Below are 21,578 nucleotides of genomic sequence, written 5' to 3' on the forward strand. Positions count from 1 at the left end.
GTGCAGCGGCGGGCTGAAGGGCTCCTCAAGTGCCACCAAAGTGGGAGCCCAGTCAGAGGAGACGCCCAGAGCGAGCCAGGGCTGTGAGGACTGCCAGCACGCTGTCACCTCTCACTATGATGGTAATATTTTTTACTCTCTGCAGGAAGGTTGTTTCCTAGAGTCTAAAGACCTGTCCCTCTTTAGATTAACAGTTAAACTTACAGGGAGATTATGTAATTCTGTGGGAAAGTTTAAAGTTGAACTAAGATTCTGTCTTGGAAAACCAGCTATCACCAGGCTTGGTAGGCTTGTTACCCCTACTCATGAATCTTCCCCCTATTTTGCCACATAGGTGGGTGTGCTCTTTCAACTGTTCTTGAGTAGCTTGTCTGGTTTTGGGAGACTTGGCTTTGGTTATCTATGTAAAGTTATTTCTAGTTAATACATTATGCAGAAGGTATAAGGGTTTGCCTTTGCTTTTTTATTCTTGTCTTAGTTTTTTCATCTTTCCCTTATGGTACTATGTCTTTTGCACAAGGTAAAAATTTCTATCACCTATACTTCTGTTTAGGTAAGTGAATTAATTAAGATAATTTGATAGTATTTTTAGAGAGGTTTGGGTCTAGAATTGGCTCAAAGAGATCAAGTGGTGATGAAATCTTGTGGTATAAGCCAGATGCTTTGGTTTAAGTTACACACTTTGATTTTTCCAAGCATACTTTCCAGTATGCTTACCATGTTACAACTTATGTCGTCTATATATGGGTAGAGAGCTTTAGTAATATTTGTTTCTAGAATAATATTTGAGGATGGTTATGGGTGGTGTGTGTGTGCTTCATGACCCTATTCAACCAGGCACTCAGCTCTTGGTTTACTGCTAAATCCTCTTTGAGCCCTTAGATTTCATAAAGGTTATCATGAGATTTTTTGGGTAAAGAAAATATAGCCTCATAGGCTACACCTTGACCTAACATTTTTATGTGTATACTTGTGCTTACTTTGCAACCTTTCTAGGGTTTGCTGAAGATGGCAGTATATAGGCTGGGGGCAAGAGGTGGTGAGGTGCATCAGGGTTTATCAATTATAGAACAGGCTCCTCTAGACGGATGTAAAGCAGTGCCAAGTCCTTTGAGTTTTAAGCTGTTGCTTGTAGTATTCTGGTAAATGGTTTTGTTAATTTAACTATTATAGTTTAGGGCTAAGCATAGTTGGGTATCTAATCCCAGTTTGGGTCTTAGCTATTGTGTTTTCAGGATATTAAAGCCACTTTTGTAGTTTATTTTATTTCAGCTGGAGTTTTTTTACAACTTAGATGGAGTTTATCTTTATTGAGGGTAGATCTTAAGCACTCTTTACGCCAAGATCTATTAGCTTGGGTTAATCATATAACCACAGTGGCTAGCACGAAATTGACCAACCCTAAGTATTAGTAGACCTTAGTTAAACTTTTGCTTATTGCTAAAGATTTATCACTGCTGTTTCCTATGGGAGTGTGATTGAACAAAGTATTTTGAGCTGCATTTGTGTGTGCTTGATACTTGCTGCGTTTGATTCAGGTGATCTGGAGGGCATCTTCACTGGGATAGGGATGCTTGCGTGTGTAATCTTACTAAGAGTTAACAGAAAGACCAGGACCAAACCTTTATGTTTACGGGATTGTGCAGACCCATCTAGACATTTTCAGTGTCTTGCTTGGAATAATTAAGCTACATTAACTGCATAAATGTTTGAGTATAAAATTAAAATATAAGGGGAAGAAATAGTCATTTACAATTATGGTAATTTAAGGGGTTTAACTTGAATTGGCAGAAGTTTGATTGAGAGGGGTTTTACATTAGGGGTAATTATTTTAGGCTGTTGTTTATGGGTAGCACTTTCAGAGGGTTATGTTCAAGGTATTGTATTAGTACTAGGGTGAAAATTTAGTTATTATATTTGTTATATAAGTAGAGGCTTAATTTAGTAGAAGGATTTTTAAGATTTTTGGGAAACACATCAAAGGGCAGCTGTTGGGGTATTCATGATTAAAATATGACTTTTGGACTCTGACTGGGTTTTAGTCTCTTGTTTTTGCGGTTTGGCAAGGGTACACTTACCTAGGTTGATGGTAAAGTCAGGGGTGGGGGAGGGGGGGTTGTGGATTAAATCGAAAATAGTTCTTGAAAATAGGCGTACATGATCGTGCCTACATGATCATGCATACATGATCGTGCATACTTGTCTATTGGTTACTCATTATGTCCTTCAAGCATGAATTAATTAACACCTTATCGTTGTTATGCCAGGTCAGAATATTAAATATAAGCTCAGTTTCTACAACTGGTTTGGCAGAAATCAAATCCAAGTTTGTCTACAGTGATTCAGAGGGGACCAGGCCTTTCGCGATGGTGAGTAATAGCATCCCCCAAAGTTAAAAATACCAAATGCATGACAGTGCTCCAGGGACTGGTTAATAGGGTGATAGTCACTAGTCCATTGAGATGTCTTATTTAAGGGGAACGTGTGGTCGATCTTAGTTTTATGGCCCTGAGGTAAGAACCAGATGCCAGGTATAGTTTCAGTATAGTCACCCCTAAGTGTTATGGGCCCGGAGCGAGGAAGGTAGTACTCCCGAGTGGGATGATGATTTCTCGGAGGTTGGTAGATTAAAACACCAAAATTTGGAAGGGTATATTCATGTCGACAAGGACTTTTTTAACTGAAATGTGCTATGTTCGATGAACAATTTTATGTACTATGTAATATTAAGGATTTTTAGTATGGGTCAATATTCGTATTGACTGGGTTTTGTTGTACAATTAATGATAGCGAATGTGTGATAGTTGGAGAGTTATTAATACATGCTTATATGTATGTGGATTGTATTTTTAATGTACCTTGATGTACTATGTACTATGTACAGTTAAGCAATTATAGTACAATATATTATTCATGGGGGCTAGCAGTAATGCACGAAGTACATAAGAGCACTAATGTATTAGTGCTAGTTCATTAATACCGGCATGGTAGTTAAAGTGTGTGCTGAAAAAAGTACAAGGAATAGTTTAATCAGAATTTCAGCTTTGGGTGTTGATGGTGAAGCGGGAATACTTTTTTTCCTGAGTTGTACTGGGGAGGAAATTCTCCATTTCTGGTTTACAAGACCAGAGTATTGAATTATATTACAAGGGCAGTTTCATTTAAGTAGCTTGTTTTCAATTAGGGCAAGGATTAGTATAAGGGTGACGACAGTAAAGAAGTACATAATGGATGCTGTCTGTCCGATGATAATAAAAGGGTAGTCGACTCGCTGCCCTCCGATTCATGTGAGTGTGAGCAGGTCAGCACTAAGATTCAGAATAGGCATTGACTTAATGGACAGAATAGTATGTTTTGTTGTTTAGATATGTGAAGCATAGGAATAACTGCTAGAATGAGAATGGAGGATAAAAGGGCCAGCATACCCCCTAGTTTGTTAGGGATGGATCATAAGATTGCATATGCAAACTAAAAGTATCACTCTGGTTTAATGTGGGGTGGGGTATTGAGGGTGTTGGCTACAGTGTAATTATCCGGGTGGCTCAGGAGATCAGGTGAAAATAGTACTAGGATTATTAGGAGGAGGAGGGGGAGAGTTAGGCCTAGAATATATTTGATTATGTAGTAAGGGTGGAAAGTGATTTTGTCAGGGTATGATGAGATCCCTGAAGGTTATTATATCCTGTTTCATGTAAGAATAAAAGGAGAACAGTTGTTAGAGCTGCAATGATGAAGGGAAAGAAAACGGAAGGCTAAAAGTTGTGTAAGGGTGGCTTTGTCAACTGAGAATCCACCTCAGATTCATTATACAAGGTCAGTTTCCATATATGGGATGGCTGATACTAGATTTGTAATTACTGTAGCACCTCAGAATGATATTTGGCCTCGTGGGAGTATGTAGCCTATAAATGCTGTTGCTATGGTTGTGAGTAGAAGGATAATGCCAATATTTCAGGTTTTTAGAAATATAAATGACCCATAATATAAACCTCAGCCAACATGTAGGAAGAGGCAGATGAAAAATATTGAAGTGCCGTTAGCCTGAAAATAGCAGATTATTCAGTCGTAATTTACATCTTGGCTGATATTGGCGACTGAAGAGAAGGCAGTTAAGGTATCCGATGTGTAGCGTACAGCCAGAAATAATTCTCTGATGATTTGGAGAATTAAGGAGGCACCAATAAGTGAGCCAAAGTTTCATCATGCAGAAATGCTGGATGGTGTGGGAAGATCAATGAATTAATGGTTAATAATTTTTATTAGCGGGTGTGTTTTGCATATTTTGGTCATTAGTATTCTTACAGTTGAAATACAACGATGGTTTTTTTATACCATTAGTCATGGTTATAGTCCGTGTAGGAAGAATGGCATATGTTTTATTTTTATTAAGTATTCTTTTTCTTATAGGATTTGTAGGTTTTTCTTCGAAACCATCTCCTATTTATGGAGATCTAGGGATGATTATTAGTGGTGCTATGGGTTGTGGTATTGTATTGAACTTTGATGGGGCTTTTGTGGGATTAATAGTCTTTTAAATTTATTTGGGTGGTATAATGGTTGTTTTTGATTATACTGTGGCAATGGCTATTGAGGAATACCCTGAAACATGAGGGTCAACTATTGACATTTGAGGGGCTTTATTATTAGAGTTATTAATAGGGTTGGTGTTGATTCAGTGAATAGTTGAGTATGACGGGATGGTCATCACAATTAATTTTAATAGCGTGTGGAGTTGAATAATTTTTGAGGGTGAGGGGGTGGGGTTATTGCGTGAGGATTCTGTCAATGTGGCTGCTTTGTACAGTTATGGATGTTGATTGCTGGTAGTTGCTGGTTGAACACCGTTAGTATTTATGTTGCAAATGAAATTACTCGGGGTAATAGATTAGATAATTTAGAGTTAGAAGGAGTAAAATAAAAAAGGAGAGAAAGTAAAGTTTAATTAGGCCTTTTTGAGTAGATACAGTAATGGTGGCTGATATTTGGGTTTGTGAAACGGTTTTTGGTGTGGACTTTTCTAATCAAATTAGGTCTAGTAGAAGTGAGGCTAGATTTTGGCTTGTAAATAGGCTTGAGTGGCTGGTTGTATGGTGGATTGTGGCTGAGTAAAAACCTAATATATTGGAGAAGTTAAATATCTGTAATGGATAATTTAGCTTAAGGTTGTTAGTTATAAAATTTAGCTCCATTGCTAGTAAGAGCCCTAAGGCGGTCCCATCTAGGGCTGTGAGTTTTAGGTGAAGTGACATAGTTTTTTGGGGGGATGAAGTAGGAGTAATACTATTGGTAATGAGAAATACAGCTAAGATACTGCCAATTATTAGATGCTTAACTGAGTTAATTTGGAAGGGGGTATTTTCATTAATATTAATCAGATTTGTGAAGTGAGGTTGTCCTATCAGAGCAAAGAAAATAATTCAGGTACTACAGACAGCTGTTAGGGAGGTTACAATAAGAGTAATAGAAAGGGCTCAGGTGTTGGGATATGACGTGTTTGCGATTTCGATAATGAGGTCTTTAGAATAAAAGCCTGTGAGGAAAGGCACACCTGTAAGTGCGAGGCTGCCATTAATAAGGGTGGAGGAAGTGAGGGGTAAAGTCTTGATAGTCCTCCTATTTTTCAGATGTCTTGTTTATCATTGAGATTATGGAAATGGATCCTAAATATACAAACAACATAGCTTTAAAAAAAGCTGTGGGTGCAGATATGAAGAAATGCTAGGTGTGATTGATTAATGCCAATTGTGACTATTATAAAGCCTAGTTGGCTTGAGGTAGGAAATCCTACAATTTTTTTGATGTCATTTTGTGTTAGATCACAGATTGCTGTAAATAAGTTGGTCATAGCCCCTAAATATAATGTAAAGGTTTGGAATAATAGGTTATTTTCTATTCAAGGGTAGAAGCAGATAAGTAGAAAAACCCCTGCTACAACTATAGTGCTAGAGTGGAGTAGGGCTCAGTCTGGACTTGGGCCTTCTGTGGTGGAAGGAAGTCAGGGATGAAAGCCAAATTGAGCTGACTTTCCTGCTGCTGCTAGGAGAAGACTAATTAATGGAAAGGAATTGGAGGTAGGATTTAGAATAAATACTTTTTGAAGCTCTCATGTGTTGGAGAATAAGAGGAATCATGCTATAGCTAAAATGAAGCCAATATCTCTGATGCGGTTACACAGGACCGCTTAGAGGGCTGCTGTATTAGCGTCTGTTCGGCCATATCATCAGCCATTTAGTAAAAAAGACATAATTCCCACACCTTCTCATCCGATAAAACGTTGAAAGAAGTTATTGGCAGTAATTAGAATTAATATTCTGGTGAGGAAAATGAGTAAATATTTGAAAAATTGATTAATATTACAGTCTGAGTTTATATATCATATTGAGAACTCTACAATAGATCAGGTAACAAATAGTGCTACTGGGATAAATACTGTGGAGAAGTAGTATAGTTTGAAGCTTAGTGAGAGTTTAAGAGTTGGGATTGTTATTCAGTGTCACTTTGAGATGATTACTTCTTGGTCTATAAATATATATATTTTGGTAGAGATGAGGCTGATAATAAAGGTGCATGCAATAGATATTTTTACATAGTATGGGTATGAATCTTTTTTGCAGGGGTTGGCTAAGGTAGTAATGATTGGTAAGATTAAGGGGGTTAGGGTTGTTATAGTAGTGGTAAAATACATGTTTATTACTTTTACTTGGAGTTGCACCAATATTTTTTGTTCCTGCGACCAATGGATAGCTCTTACCCTTTAAAAGTCTGGAAAGCCATGTTATTAGGCATCGGGGCATGAGTTAGCAGTTCTTGCATATTTTCTCTGTAGATAAGAAGTTGCAGGCTTCTATTATTAGACTCACAAGCTAATGTTTTGGTTAAACTATATTTACAGAATGCAAACCCCATAATAATTATAAGGTTTAAGGATAATAGGAAGATAGGTGCAAAGTGTGTAAGTATTAATGTATTTTCTCATATAAAGGAGGTTTTAATACTGTTAATGTAATATACAGGTGTCCCTCATTGTGTTGTGATTAGCATAATGGAAGGAGTAAAGGGCTGTAATTAGTATATTAAGTCCTATAAGCATAATGGTGATGTTTGATCAGGAGAATGAAGCCATAGCGAGGAAGAGTTCTCCTACTAGATTAATAGCAGTGGGTAAGGCAAGGTTAGTAAGACTTGCTGAAAGTCATCAAGAGGCTATCAGTGGAAGCAGTGTTTGAAGGCCTCAAGTAAGTAATATAATTTGGCTACGGACTTGCTCATAATTCAAATTTGCTAGGCAGAATAGTAAGGATGAAGTGAGTCCACGGGCAATTATAAGGGTGACTGCACCTGTAAAGCTTCAAGGGGTTTGAATGAGAATAGCTATAATAACAAGTGCTATGTGGCTTACGGAGGAATACACGATAAGTGATTTTAAATAAGTTTGTCATAGACAAATAAAGCTTGTCATAAAATCCCTCATAAGGATAGTATGAGGAAGGGGTAGGCTATATATTCTGTTGAGGGGTCGAGGGTAAGGGTAAGCCGTATAATACCGTGGCTACCTAGCTTTAGGAGTACTGCTGCAAGTACTATTGAGCCAGCAATAGGGGCTTCCACATGGGCTTTGGGGAGTCATAGGTGAAGTCCATATAGAGGCATTTTTACCATAAAAGCTAAAATACATGCTAATCATATAAGATTATTAGAACAGGAGTTTAATAGTTCTTGGGTGGTAAATACTATTACCGTTATAGTTAGAGAACCTGAGGTATTTTGAGTATGGACAAGGGTAACAAGTAGGGGAAGGGACCCTACTAGTGTGTAAAATAAGAAATATGAGCTTGCATTGAGGCGTTCTGATTGGTTACCTCAGCGGGTAATGATAATTAGGGTAGGAATAAGTGTGGCTTCAAAGAGAATATAAAATATAATTAGTTCTGTGGCTGTGAATGCTATGATTAAAAAAATTTGTAGGGAAATTAATATGGAAATATAGAGTTTGTTCCATGGGGGTGACTCATTGGAAAGGTGATATTGGCTTGCTAGAATTATAAGAGGTAGTAGTCAGGTTGTTAAGATTAGAAGGGGCGAAGTTGGAGGGTCAAAGGAGAAGATTAATGAGAAGTTAGATGAGTTATTTAATTGGTTAAAAATAGTAGAGTAATAAGGCTGATGAATGGGCTGTGAATAGTCATGTTAATTCGGAATATAGAGATTTTAGAGAGTCCTGTTATTGGTAACAGTATAATTTTTGGAATAATAACTTCTAGCCTTGGAGTAAATTTAGATTTTGTACATAATCTAGGCTGTATACGTTGGAGACTGAAACTAGTAAGGCAAGGCCCACTGCAGCTTCACAGGCAGCAAATACTGGGAGAATAATGGGTATTATGGATGCTAGAGCTAAATGTATATTTAAAGTTATAAGAGTAATTATAATGAATATTGATAGTATTATGCCTTCTAGGCATAATAGGGATGATTTTAGGTGGGATCGATAGACTAATATTCCCAGAAGTGCTATGGTGTATGCTAATAGAATATTGATATAAATAAAGGGCATTTGGTGAATATGGTCTATCATAATCTAATGAGTCGAAATCATTCATTTTGATTTAAACTATTTACCAATTCAACTCAATCTACTCCTTTTTGAGTTCATTCCTAAGTCAAGCCTAGGATTAAAATGGTAACTAGTATAAGGGCTGTGCTGATTATTTGTGTCAGGTTGTTTGTTTGAAGGGCTCATGGCAGGGGTAGGAGTAGAGTGATTTCTAAGTCGAACAGGAGAAATGTGCTGGCCACTAGGAAGAATTTCATGGAGAAGAGGAGGGGGGCAGAGGTTAATGGATCAAATCCACATTCATAAGGGCTGGATTTTTCTATATAAATATTAAGTTGTAGAAGTCAAAATGTGATTACTATTGGTATTGGGGCCAGTAAGGTGTCAGTTACTAGGGCTAGTGTCAGGTTAATTACTCTTTTTTGGTTATTATGGAAACTTATTGATTGGAAGTCAATGGTACTGCTTATACTAAAAGAGTAGGATCCTCATCAGTAGATAGAGACATATAACAGTAGTCACACTACATCTACGAAGTGTCAATATCAGGCGGTGGCTTCAAAGCCAAAGTGGTAGTTAGATGTAAAATGGAATTTTAATTGATGGAGGAGGCAGATAGTGAGAAACGTTGACACCTGTAATCGCAGCACTTTGGGAGGCCGAGGTTGGCAGATCACCTGAGGTCGAGAGTTCGAGACCAGCCTGACCAACATGGAGCAACCCCATCTCTACTAAAAATACAAAATTATCTGGGCGTAGTGGTGCAGACCTGTAATCCTAGCTACTCAGGATGCTGAGGCAGGAGAATTGCTTGAATGTGGGAGGCAGACGTTTCACTGAGCCAAGATAATGCCATTGCACTCCAGCCTGGGCAACAAGAGCGAAACTCTGTCTCAAAAAAAAAAAAAAAAAAAAAAAAAAGCATTCAGCCATAATCAGAGATAGTAAAAGGGGCCTTGAAGTATGCTGAAACTTGTAGAAGGGTGAAGTATATGCCTAAGGTAATTGTGACAGCTAGTGCTTGAATTATTTGCTTTTGACTACCTTCCATCAGGCTGTGATGAGCTCAAGTAATTGAAACTCCTGAAGTAAGTAACTCAGATGTATTCAGGAGGGGTACTTCTAAAGGACTGAGGGGAAGAATGCCTGTTGGAGGTCAATGTCCCCCTAACTCTGGAGTTGGAGCTAGACTAGAGTGGTAGAATACCCAGAAGAAAACAGCAAAGAAAAGTACCTCTGAGATAATAAATAGAATTATTCCATATCGGACACCTTTTTGGACAATTGTTGTATCGTGGCTTTGAAATGTACTTCCTCAGATAACACCTCAGATAACATCATGTCATCATTGATACGTAGTTAGTGTATTGGTCAGTAGATCTAACGTTAAGACAGTAATGGAGTTAAAGTGAAATCATATGGCCAGGCCCGATGTTATTAGGAGAGCCGAGAGAGCTCTTGTTAGTGGTCAGGGACTGGGTTTGACTACATGGTAGGCTTGTGTTTGGTGGGTCATTGCGTATTATCATGTAAATAAAGGCTTACTAGTAGTGTGAAGACATAAGCCTGAATAAGAGCTACGGCAAATTTGAGAATGGTCAGTAAGATTAGAATAATGAGAGAGATTGAAGATGTGGTGATACTAATGTTGATAATACTAGTGTGCCTCCTCTAATTAAATGTATCAATAGGTGACCGGCTGTAATGTTGGCTGTTAATCGCACAGCTAATGCTACTGGTTGAATAAATAGGTGAATAGTATCAATGACCACCAGTATAGGGATAAGTGGCATAGTGTGCCTTGCGGTAAAAACTGAGCTAAGGAGGTTTTGATTTTAAAGCGGAAGCCTGTGATTACTGCGCCTGCTCACAAGGGGACTGCTATACCTAGATTTACTGATCATTGGGTAGTTGGTGTAAATGAATAGGGTAGAAGCCTGAGGAGATTGGTTGAGGCAATGATGAGAATTAGGGATATCAGCATAAGGGATTAGGTTTGCCCTTTAATATTATGGGTAGTTATTATTTGTTTTAGTACAAGTTGAACGAATTATTGTTGGATAGAGATCAATCGATTACTGATTAGGTGATTGGAGGTTGGAAATGCATGGTGGGGAATAAAATGATTAATATTACTACGGGTAGGCCTAGAATTGTTGGGGTAGTAAAAGAGGTGAATAGATTTTAATTCATTTTAATTCTCAGGAGTTTTTATGTTTTAGTGTTTTGATTATTTTTGGTGTAGGAGACACATGGTAAATGAAACTTGATAATTTTAACTGAATGATCGAGAATAAGTTATGATTATTGACAGGATAACAATGAATCATGTGGAAGTATCTGGTTGAGGCATTCACTGTAGAGAGGTGTAGATCATCTCAGTCTTTAACTTAAAAGGTTAATGCTGGATAACTCTACAGTGATGTTATAGTATGGATGTAGATCAGGTTTTGAAATTTAGTAAGGGAATTAATTCTAGGACAATAGGTATAAAACAAATTTCTGAGCACTATCTGTCGTAAAGGCCTAGTCATGTAGCAGTTAAGGTGGATTGATTTAGATGTCCACAGATTGCATTTGTTTTGAGGCCCAGTGAAGGGAGAGTTCATGAGTGTAGGACATCTTCAGATGAAATTAATATATGGATAGGAATTTCTATTGGGAGAATTGTTTGGTTATCAACTGTGAGGAGGGAAAGTTCTCCCGGTTTTAGGTCTGCTATTGGGATTATATAAGAATCAAAGCCTAGTTCTTTATAGTCTGTACATTCATAGCTGAAATATCATTGATGGCCAATTGTTTTGATGGTAATAGAAGGATTATTAACTTCATCTGTTAAATACAGAATACGTAGGGATGGGAGGGCAATTAAAATTAAGATAATAGCAGGTAAGATAGTTCAGACAGTCTCAATTTCTTGGGCATCTATGGTGCTGGGGAAGAGATAAAGGAAATGGTCCAGCTACTTTGTAGCTGCCTTAGAATTCCTGATCCCTTTACCATGAAATGCTTTACCTTCATCCCTGGCTTTGGTCAGTAACCAAAGACCCATTTTCTCCTAGAAGGCAGGCTTCGAAATCATTCACCCATGCATTCTTTGAAGTTCATAGCTGCAGGAAGCAGACTCAGGTGGAGGTTTGTGTGCAGGAGGTATTGGGAAATGCTCTTGAAATCAACACACTCTGTGTGGGCGGAGGAGAAGGAAGCAGGACTGGGCTGATGAGAAAAGATGAGCTTTCAAAGACTTCTCAGTCAACTGCAGAGAGCTCCCAGCAGGGATGGTCCTTCAGAATTGCCTTCCAATAGCAGTTCTTTGCGCTGGGCACATCTCCATAGACACAAGCTGTTCCTGGGGAGGGGAGCATAAACCTACCTCAGACAAGGGACAGATATTTACTGAGAGAGGTTAGTCCCCAGCATTCTCAGCGATGAATGTTTTGGAAAATGAATGTTTTGGTCCTTAAGGGTGAGGGGTTAACATCAAAGTTAGGGAACAAAGATAAATGACGGACTAGGAAAACATGATGGAAGATTTGGGAGCAAATGGGGATGGGATAGCCTAGTATTTCCTATACTAATCACTTTTGCTTGTTATTGTTTGTAGATTTGAACTTATGTGACATGTCAGGTTTAATTATTAGGAAAGGAACAGAGGTAATAACCTGATTCCTGCTTCTTCCCTCTTTCCTTGTATAGGATCTGATCTTTTATCTTTAGTCTAAGGAGCCTGGGTACATGTGCATATGTGTGTATTTTACAGCAAGCCATAACAAAGTCACACTTAATATGGAAACATTATATATGTGTATATATGTACATATATGTGTAAACATACATATACAAAAATCTGTATAAACAGGAAATCCTGCTTGATAAATTTTTGTGGTTATTTTGGGCTGGAAGTGTATTCGCAGGTGATTTTTGGGTAACTAAAAGTTTAATCTGAAGATGCTTTTCTTTTAAGAAAAAAAAGGAAAACGAAAAATCAAGATTTTTAGTAACTACTAGAATTAAGAGTAGATCACATAATTTATTTCTCATATATAAGTCTAGAAAATGTTAATAAAGTTAATAATTTAAAAAAATTGTAAAGAGAAAATTGTCCCCGACCTGGCCTGGGACAGACCTTTTAAATCATAACCTCCTTCTGGGAAGAAATTAGCATTCCTGATAAACTGATTAAGCAATTTTCAGATAAACTTTTAATGATATTAAGACCTCTTCTGGGAAACCAGTTGTCATTTCACTCAGCTGGGTGATAGTCAAGAGTTCAATGATCTTTCTGCAGACATCTTTTTATGTTTCTTTTTTGCTAAAAAAGATATCTAACCATCAAGATGAAATCTTCAAATTGTCTAATTTAAGATCTTTTCTTTTTCAACAATGTAGAAATAAAATTTGATCGTGCACATAACTAAATTTCCTGGGGGAAAATATCCTTTTTATATGGGAAGTATTTCACTAATATTTGGTACCATTTAGAAACATAACATCCTTTAAACATTTTAAGCTACAGTGTGATTTCAATATCCTCAGTTTCACTCATTAAATACTTACATTGGCTGAAAAGTTCTTTGAGTACTTAAACAATTCTTATAAAGTTTTCTAAATTAATTTAAAAAATAGAATAAACCTATACCAATGATGTTCTAATTCTCTGCATAGACTTACTGAGATTTTAAGTAAAAACCTTAAATGTAAGATTACACAATTGCATGTTTTAAACTGGAGTTACAAGCCTGACCTGTTATTTTAATATGTCAAATTCTCCAAAACATTTCAAATATTTGAAATACTAAATATGCACTGTGGGCTTAGCAACAATGGCAAAATAATAATAATATCATGAATGTGATTCTCTTAAGCATTTTGTTGCTTAATTCTACTTCATCTCAAGGCAAAAAAATAAACAAACAGAAAAACAAAACAAAAAAAACAAACAATTGTGCGTAATGAAACAATTATGACACCCAGCACAGTTTTGGTTACTTTCCCATGAATTTTTGGGGTTTGCCTTTCCCTTTTCTGGTTATTTTTTTTTATTTTTATTTTTTGAGATAGATTCGTGCTCTGCTAACCAGGCTGGAGTGCAATGGCACTATCTCGGCTCACTGCAACCTCAGCCTCCCAGGTTCAAGTGATTCTCCTGCCTCAGCCTCCCGAGTAGCTGGGATTACAGGCGCCCACCACCACATCTGGCTAATTTTTGTATTTTTAGTAGAGACGGGGTTTCACCATGTTGGCCAGCTTGGTCTCCAACACCTGACTTCAAGTGATCTACCCACCTCTGCTTCCCAAAGTGATGAGATTACAGGGGTGAGCCACCACGCCCAGCCTACTTTTCTGGTTCTTAAAGACCAGAATGTATTGATTGGCCAGCAAGCAATGGATCCTTATCTAGGATTCTGATGAAACTTCCCATGTTTATTATAGGATCTAAGAAAACCCTTCTAACTTAAAATGGGCAGACATTTGGATGACATCCTTATACTTGAGTCATATCATTACCAAATCTTCACATTAACCAAGAGTCTGTATTAACCTACCACAGAATTACATTTCATTCAATTCTGTATTTTTTCTATAGAAATAGCTCTTATTCTAGATCTAAAGGCCCATGAGCTCAAAGTATTTTCACTTTATCTTAGTTTCATATAAGTTTAGCAGATATGAAAATGATATCCAATGAAATCCATATATCTCTCTTGAATCTGTATGATTATTGAGTCACAGTTACCAAAGTCATTCTGTGGACATTGTTCTTTCTCTAAGCTCTTGAACTTCTTGCTTCTTTGTCTGAAAATAATGTCAACAAGCTATATTTTCCTCACTACAAAGTAAGAATATTGTCCAACTCACAAGTTTGTTGTGAACACTTAATTAGGTAGTATTTCTAAAATTTATTTGTAATAAAATGAGTATTGCTGGGTTTTTAAAATTACAACTAGTAACCACCCCTTATTGGGTTTTCATTATAGGCCAGCCACTGCAATAGGGACTTCACATTATCTAGCAATGCCATGTCATAAATAATATTAGGTTGGTGCAAAAGTAATTGTGGTTTCGCCATTACTTTTGCACCAACCTAATTGTAATCTTTACTTCAGAACTACAACTTCTTTTCAGAGGTTAAGTGATATGCCCATAGTTGTGATGCTAATATTAATGGAAACAGAATTTAAACCAGATCTCAGGAACTACAAGGATGGCTCTTTTATATGAGCAATGGCTATAGAAAAGGAGTCCTATATGCTAGGTGCTGTAGGCAACCAGAAATGTGTTCAATGATCAGTCTAAATGGTAGCAACCAAGTCTTGTCAGAGAAGTGATCCACTATTTCTTTCACCATACTTTTCTTTAACCTCCATAAATGGCCTTTTACTCTTTTGTTTGTTTGTTCTGTTTTATCTTTGCAAGACATATATTACTAACTATATAGGAAGTAGTTCCCAGACAGAGAATGTGTTTCACATTGTTTGGGCCTCCTGGATGACATGCAACATCACTCAATACACAGGATACACAGGGTAGATGCCAAGGAAGTAGTTGCTGAATGAATGGGGCAAACGTTTTTTTTTTTTTTTAAAAAAAGAACATAGGTTTATGTTATTTAGTACTTCAAGCAGAAGAGATATTTTGTGGAGAAAGAACATAAACCCTTAAAAAACTTACACTTTTCAGTTCTGCACTATATGAGGCATTTTTCAGTTCTATAGTCTAGGCATTAGTTCTGCAATACTCTAAGTATTTACACACGATTTATTCAAGCCTTTCAATACCCACAGAGATAGGCTGTATTGCCAGAATTTATTATTGTTATTGTCACACTGAAGAAGTCAAGGGACTTGTCAAAGGATAAAGATCAACGAAGAGTCAGGGCCAGACTATGGAGGGCATCTGATTTTACTCATAAACTAAGAGCCTGTCTCTTGATCATGAAGCGAGTACTGAATACTGCTAAGTGTTGAAACTATTTCCTACCTAAATGCTGAGCATTCTTATTAGAACACTTTTGCAGAGTACTTGTATTCCTCAACTGGGTTGATTTAAATGTAATACCATCCTACTGGATCAGCCACTTGAGAAAATGTAAAATGTGCCAAATTGATCTCAATGCCCTCTTACTCCACTTACATTTTGTATACACCTTTTGTACTCCAAGCACCTGTCACCCAGTGGATCCTCAGAATTTTCCAGTGATGCCATTCCCATCCTTCTTAAACAGGTCTAGAGTGAAACTTTACGGCTCATTCACAATGCAGTTAAAATTGAACTTATTGTCTTCCTAACTGCCCCAAATGAGCGTTGTTTTTGCTCCCTTTCACACACTATCTCATTTAATACCTTACCATCCATTCATTTGCTCAAGCTAGATGGTCATTTATAGACTTCCACTTCCCTCAATCTTTTGTATCTAATCAATCGCCAAATTTTGTTGACTACTTCCTACCACCTTTAGAATTTATTCATTTTTCTTATTCCCATTGTTAGGATCATAGTTCAATCACTATCATTTTTTTTTTTACTTTGGATTAATAAAAATGCACCTCATATATTTCTCTGTCTTGGGTCATAACCTTTGAGTTCTCCACATTGCAGGCAATAATATCTTCTAAAAGGCAAATGTGTTCTGATTGATCCCTTTTAAAAAATGTCACTATGTCTAGAAATTTGGGGGCAAAATATTAATTCTTATCTGGCTCTGATTCCCTTTCAAGCCTCATATTTCACCACTCACCTTTTCCTTCAGACTGCTAGTCAGCCACAGTTCACCCTGTTTTCTCTTGCTTTGCTGCATGAGCCATGCTCTGCTGAGAAAACATTTCTAATGCCTTATTTACTGGTTACTTTCTACTCATCCTTCAAGCCTCAGCTAAGTCTTCACTTGCTAATGAAACCTTTGTTGATGAGCACAAGCCTAATCTATAACAAGGTCTTATGAACTATCTAAATATTCTCATGGCAAAATTAATGACTCCCTTATTCGTGTCTCCATTGCAATTGTGTACTTCTCTGTTTTCATCCTAATCATTGTATTGATCCCCACATCCTGAGTTTGGGAAAGAAGTCTGAAACATAGTAGGCATTCATAGAATGTTCGTTATTTTGTACTATTAAATTCACTCATCATATTTATTATTCATTTAATGTAGGAGACTTCAGATAGCTGAAACACAAGTTTTTAATAGGTCTGTCCTATATTAGAAATTAAGTTTGTAAAGCAAAAAATAAGAAAATAATAAATCATGCTAACTAAAAGCAGAACATTATGCTTATATGAGTTTGAACAGAATGAGAACTTAATAAGATTAATGTAGAAATGTTTTAAATAAAATTGTGCTAAATGAATGGAGGAATAGTTAATGAAAAACATTTATAAAATTATTATATGACATAATGCTATATATTTAACTTATCTTCTATTTCTAGCTCTTTTTAGAACACAGCCACATATTCTATTGGATGGCCTTTTGGGTCAATTTGATTAATTTAAACAAGTGGGATACTGAAATTTAGATTAAAAAATGAAATATTAAAGATAATAGAGAAAGAGGTATAAAACAATGCAGTTGGTAGACGTGAGGGAATGTAAAATGCTCAGTCAGAATATAAATTTTGATTTTGTGGCATGTGTCTGTCACTGTATCTTTCTACAAAAACCATAAAAATCACATGAATTTATTGAATTTTATATTGAGCAGGTGAAATGCAAGTATTAACATAAATATTCTAAGGGAGACTTCTGACGGGTAAGGTAGATTTCAGCATTGTTTTGACCAGTTAAGTAATAAGGTTATTTTGTTTGTTTGTTTTTGGCTTTGGTTTTGTTTTTGTCATACAACAAACTTTCACTCAATATTGGTGACACATTTTATTTACATGCCCTGCAACCTTCACAAATGTCTCAGTTATATATAGTTATATATCAGTAATTCATGCTTTTTTATCCTTCAATTTTATTATCTAAACTTACTCTTCTAAGCATCATTTTATGTTTCTAGTTAAATATAAGTGAAAATTGATTGGAGTATTTCTCAATGGAATTTTATCTTTATTTCATCATAATTGCTTCATATTTGAATAATGACAGATGAACTGCCTCATTCAATTGCAGTTTTAAGGCTTTGAAGTCACAATAACAGCACAGGATTTAAATCCTGAAGCCATTATTATAACAGAAAAGACATTGGGGAAAATGAAAACTTATAGTGCTATAATTTGCTGGGGGGAAAAAAGACTCCAATGGTTAGAACATATTATTTCCTGGACAATTTCTAATCTAGGACATTAAGGCATAAGAGTGAACTGGACAGTTACATCATTGTCCCACCTTCCTAAATTACTTCTAGAGAAACATTTTATAAATATTGAGTCAAGATTCACATCGCAAGTAAATGGCACCACAATTATCTTGTTTCAGGTTGAAGCATTATCTCAGTGGCATTTATAATTCTATTCAGCAACAATTCAGTATTTCACTAATAGAGCGTTCCTCAGATCTTTTTCTTTTTTCTGACATTTACATCAAGCGCTGAGTACTTGTTAATACTCTAAGGTATGCATTTCAGAGTTCTCTTTGTCTTCATATTCAGTTTTAAGTAATGAATCCAACAATATGCAAAGGCTAAAAGTAAAACACAGATCCTGCGTTTAAAATTTCATTTAATATAGCTGACATATTTGGTGGTGGCTGCTTTACACATACAGCATTTTCACTTATTGAGTAAGACATTGTATTTCTACAAATGTGACATTAAAAATTTTCCAAGATCTCAATATATGGTGGCATGAAATACAAAGTAAATAGAACAAATTAAAACATGAAAGCACACTTAGTATAATTCGGAGCACACAAAGTTACAACATAAGATGTAATATTTATGAAGAGTTACAATGGCTAACATGAACTTTAAAATGGCTCCCATTTAAAATTATAGAAAAACTCCTTTTAATGGGAATTTTCCTTGCTCATATAATGAAGCATATTGAGACTCCAAATAGGTCAATAACTTTTTTAAGAATGAAATTTTATAGAATGAAATTAATTATATATACACTATAAAATTATATACTTTTTACTAATGTTAAATTTTCTAAAGATAGAAAGCCCTGTAAATATCAGTTTCCAATCCAATAGCATCAATCAATATTTCTGCTGTATTGTATCATAGCCCACTATGAATGAAGCCCCCCATAATATGGGGAAATTTCTCTTAATTGCATATATTACAGTCTTCATGCTAAAACTCTGTTTAAACTCCAAAATTTTGCTTGTTTACATTTTAATGCTGTTTTAATACTCAGATGTCCTACTTCATTTGGACTCTAGAGGAGACATGAGATTATCCGAGTACTCAATCTATGCACCCCGTCAACTTCTACATGCCTAACAAACTAAGAAACCACCAAGGTTTTTGAATCTTCAAGATGAGTCTATAACTTAAGAAAAAATTCTTTTTTAACATAGCATAACAAAACCATATGCATATAACCTTGACTATTAGTTATTTTCAGAAGATATATTTATGTTTTATGTTGTTTCCTTTCCATCCTGTCCTTCGTCAAGTTTTAGATTCTTGCTTGAATTGAGGAGAGCTTTGTTTGGTAGATTTTACCTTTGAATTTAATTTGGTCAAGATTCATCACATTGATTGATTAATTTCCAATTATATGTCTTAATTTACTTTGATTCTAATTTCCATTTGCCAACTTCTCTCTCTTGAGCTTTTTTCTTTAAAAAAAGATCAGGAACTTAGGAGTAGAAGTTGGCAGCATGGCAGCATTTGATGTTGTCTATAGACAAGCAAGGAGGAAGATGAAAAACTCTATGAAAGTATATCAAAGTTCGATTGCCCTTCTGTGTCCAAATGAAAGAGATGATATCTGGTATTACAGACCTAGGAAAATAATGCCTTTTTTCCCCACTCACCGCCTAAATCCACTTTGAATGGTTGCAGAGCCCAGAGCAGGAGTACAAATAGAGACCCTTATATCATATTACCAAATAATTAAAAGTCATAAAACAAATTATTAATAAACTATTAAATAAAACATGGTTCTCTCTTCCCGCCATGACATACATTCCCTTATAATGACCTGGAAAACTAGATTCAAAGTTAAAATTCTTATGCTTTTTAGAGTCCACCCTGAAATGGGGGTGCAGGAGAACAGAGCCCCTTGCCCCTGGTTCTCAGTCTGAGTCCTGATTTATTTCCCACCTTGGGCTCCATCCCACAGCTCAAGGGATTCACTGACATGTATGTCCAAGCTTTATCCACCCCTTCCCCTCCAAAACAGCTCTCCCATAGTCAAACCTGAGACCTAGTGGTACACAGAACCTTGCAGTAAAGGAAAGAACTTTACTAAGATCTGAAAACAGGCTCAAGGCTCTTTGGGCAGGAAATTTCCAAATCTTCAGTACCTTTAGGTGTCTAGGAAGACAGAGACATGGATTTCAGCTAGGCACATGTCCCTGGCCCTGAGGACTCGTTACCCTATAGGAAGGAGAATGACTGGAAGAGAAACCAGAGCAAGGCCTAAAATATGTAGGTCTCATCTCAAGGCAGGGGCTGCACTTGTGTCAGTTTTATGTTAGAGAAGAAGCAACCTAAGGTCATTCATATAAACATGTGAATGGCCAATAGTACTAATTCTTCAGTAGGGCTGAAATGGTCCCCTACTTCTGAAATCAATGAGGTCACCAAATTCGCATTTTAAAGATCCAATTTGTAGTGCGATAGTTGGAAACCTGGAAGGTGCAAAGTGGCAATTCTGTTGTCAGGTGGGTCAGCAAAAAGCCTTCTTAGTTTATAATACCATTGAAAAGGAAAAGAGAGATGACACAAATCTCGCAACACTAGTTAATTAAATTATGTACAGAAATGTAAAAGGAAAGAAAATCCAGATATTATTTAGTTTTCTGTAACTCTTCATAAAATTTGAAGTCTCTCAATGTCAACTTTTCATCATGACTTTATTTGCTAATGTCCTGGGACCATTCATATCAGAGTCTCCTTAACTCAAGGAGCATTGTAATATAAGAAGGGAGCTTGGAGAGCAAGCTGCTGGCCTTCTATTGTTTTGCCAGTCTAAATCTGCGGCATAGCCTGCTGGTGGGACTGGCACCAAGCCGGATGGGTACAAGGCTATAGTTGTTGTTTATGGGCAATGTCTCTTAATGATCAGTCATTGCCTATGCCTTACCAGTACTTAAATATTTTGTATATCACCCTTATCTGTTGGATCTGTTCACTGCCTTTGGGGCTAAATGAAAGAAGTAAATTATCTGAAACATAATCTCAAGTAAGCTGTACACAAGAAAATAGTAAATGTATTTTAAATATAGTAAATATTGCAATAAGTGAAACTCGTATATGAAAAGAATGGCATTAGTTCTCCCCTATTCACTCTTTTGTCATTAAGTGGGCTTTCAACCACAGGAAGCATGACTCAGGAGACAGTGTGTTCTACATTTCCAGTATTTTTTCTGCCCAAATCTCTTCATATATGGCTGATGGAAGTAACCGAGTCTCCAACTAACTATAGAGCCATGTAACTGTGAGATTTCTGAATTTACAACCTCCCTACAGGAAGTACCAGATGGCCACGAAAGGCAGAATGGTCCCCATCGCTAATTAAGCTAATGTAAACAAGTGCCACAAGATGGCGCCAAACCACAGATGAAACTGACGCCAATTTGGATTCTTTGGGTGGATGGATCTCCCCCACCTTCCAGCTGGCTAGATGACAGGATAGCCCTTGTGATTTCATTCATTAACCTTGCAATAATACAGTCTTAGGTTTTGCATGATTCTTTTTTATTATTTGGGTCTCATTTATCTTCTCTTAGAGGGATTATACTATACAAATAAATAAAACAAGAGAGAGAGGAGATGGAGACACCGATCAGTAAAACCAAATAGGAACGTTTGCATAATAAGATGTGGAAGAGACATAGCAAGTTTGTTTGGACAGCCAAATGTCTACTAATTGTGAATGTTGCCTATGATTAATTCTACAAACT

At 36.5% G+C, this 21,578-nt stretch overlaps 1 protein-coding gene and 2 pseudogenes across 1 annotated transcript in view; 1 reads left to right on the forward strand and 2 right to left on the reverse strand.

The window, feature by feature from the left end:
- Positions 1-1,477: 1,477 nt before the first annotated feature.
- The window catches only part of ARHGAP15 (Rho GTPase activating protein 15), a 149,225-nt gene continuing 129,124 nt past the window's right edge, over positions 1,478-21,578 (forward strand). Inside the window, 2 exon segments of the mRNA NM_001131603.1 lie at positions 1,478-1,538; positions 2,268-2,369. The gene's annotated coding sequence lies outside the window, so the exon portion shown is untranslated.
- LOC134759592 (ATP synthase subunit a-like) lies at positions 9,886-10,747 on the reverse strand (annotated as a pseudogene).
- Positions 10,839-21,183, reverse strand: LOC134759542 (cytochrome c oxidase subunit 2-like; annotated as a pseudogene).

The sequence above is a fragment of the Pongo abelii genome, chromosome 11, assembly GCF_028885655.2.
Source record: "Pongo abelii isolate AG06213 chromosome 11, NHGRI_mPonAbe1-v2.0_pri, whole genome shotgun sequence".
Lineage (NCBI taxonomy): Eukaryota > Metazoa > Chordata > Mammalia > Primates > Hominidae > Pongo > Pongo abelii.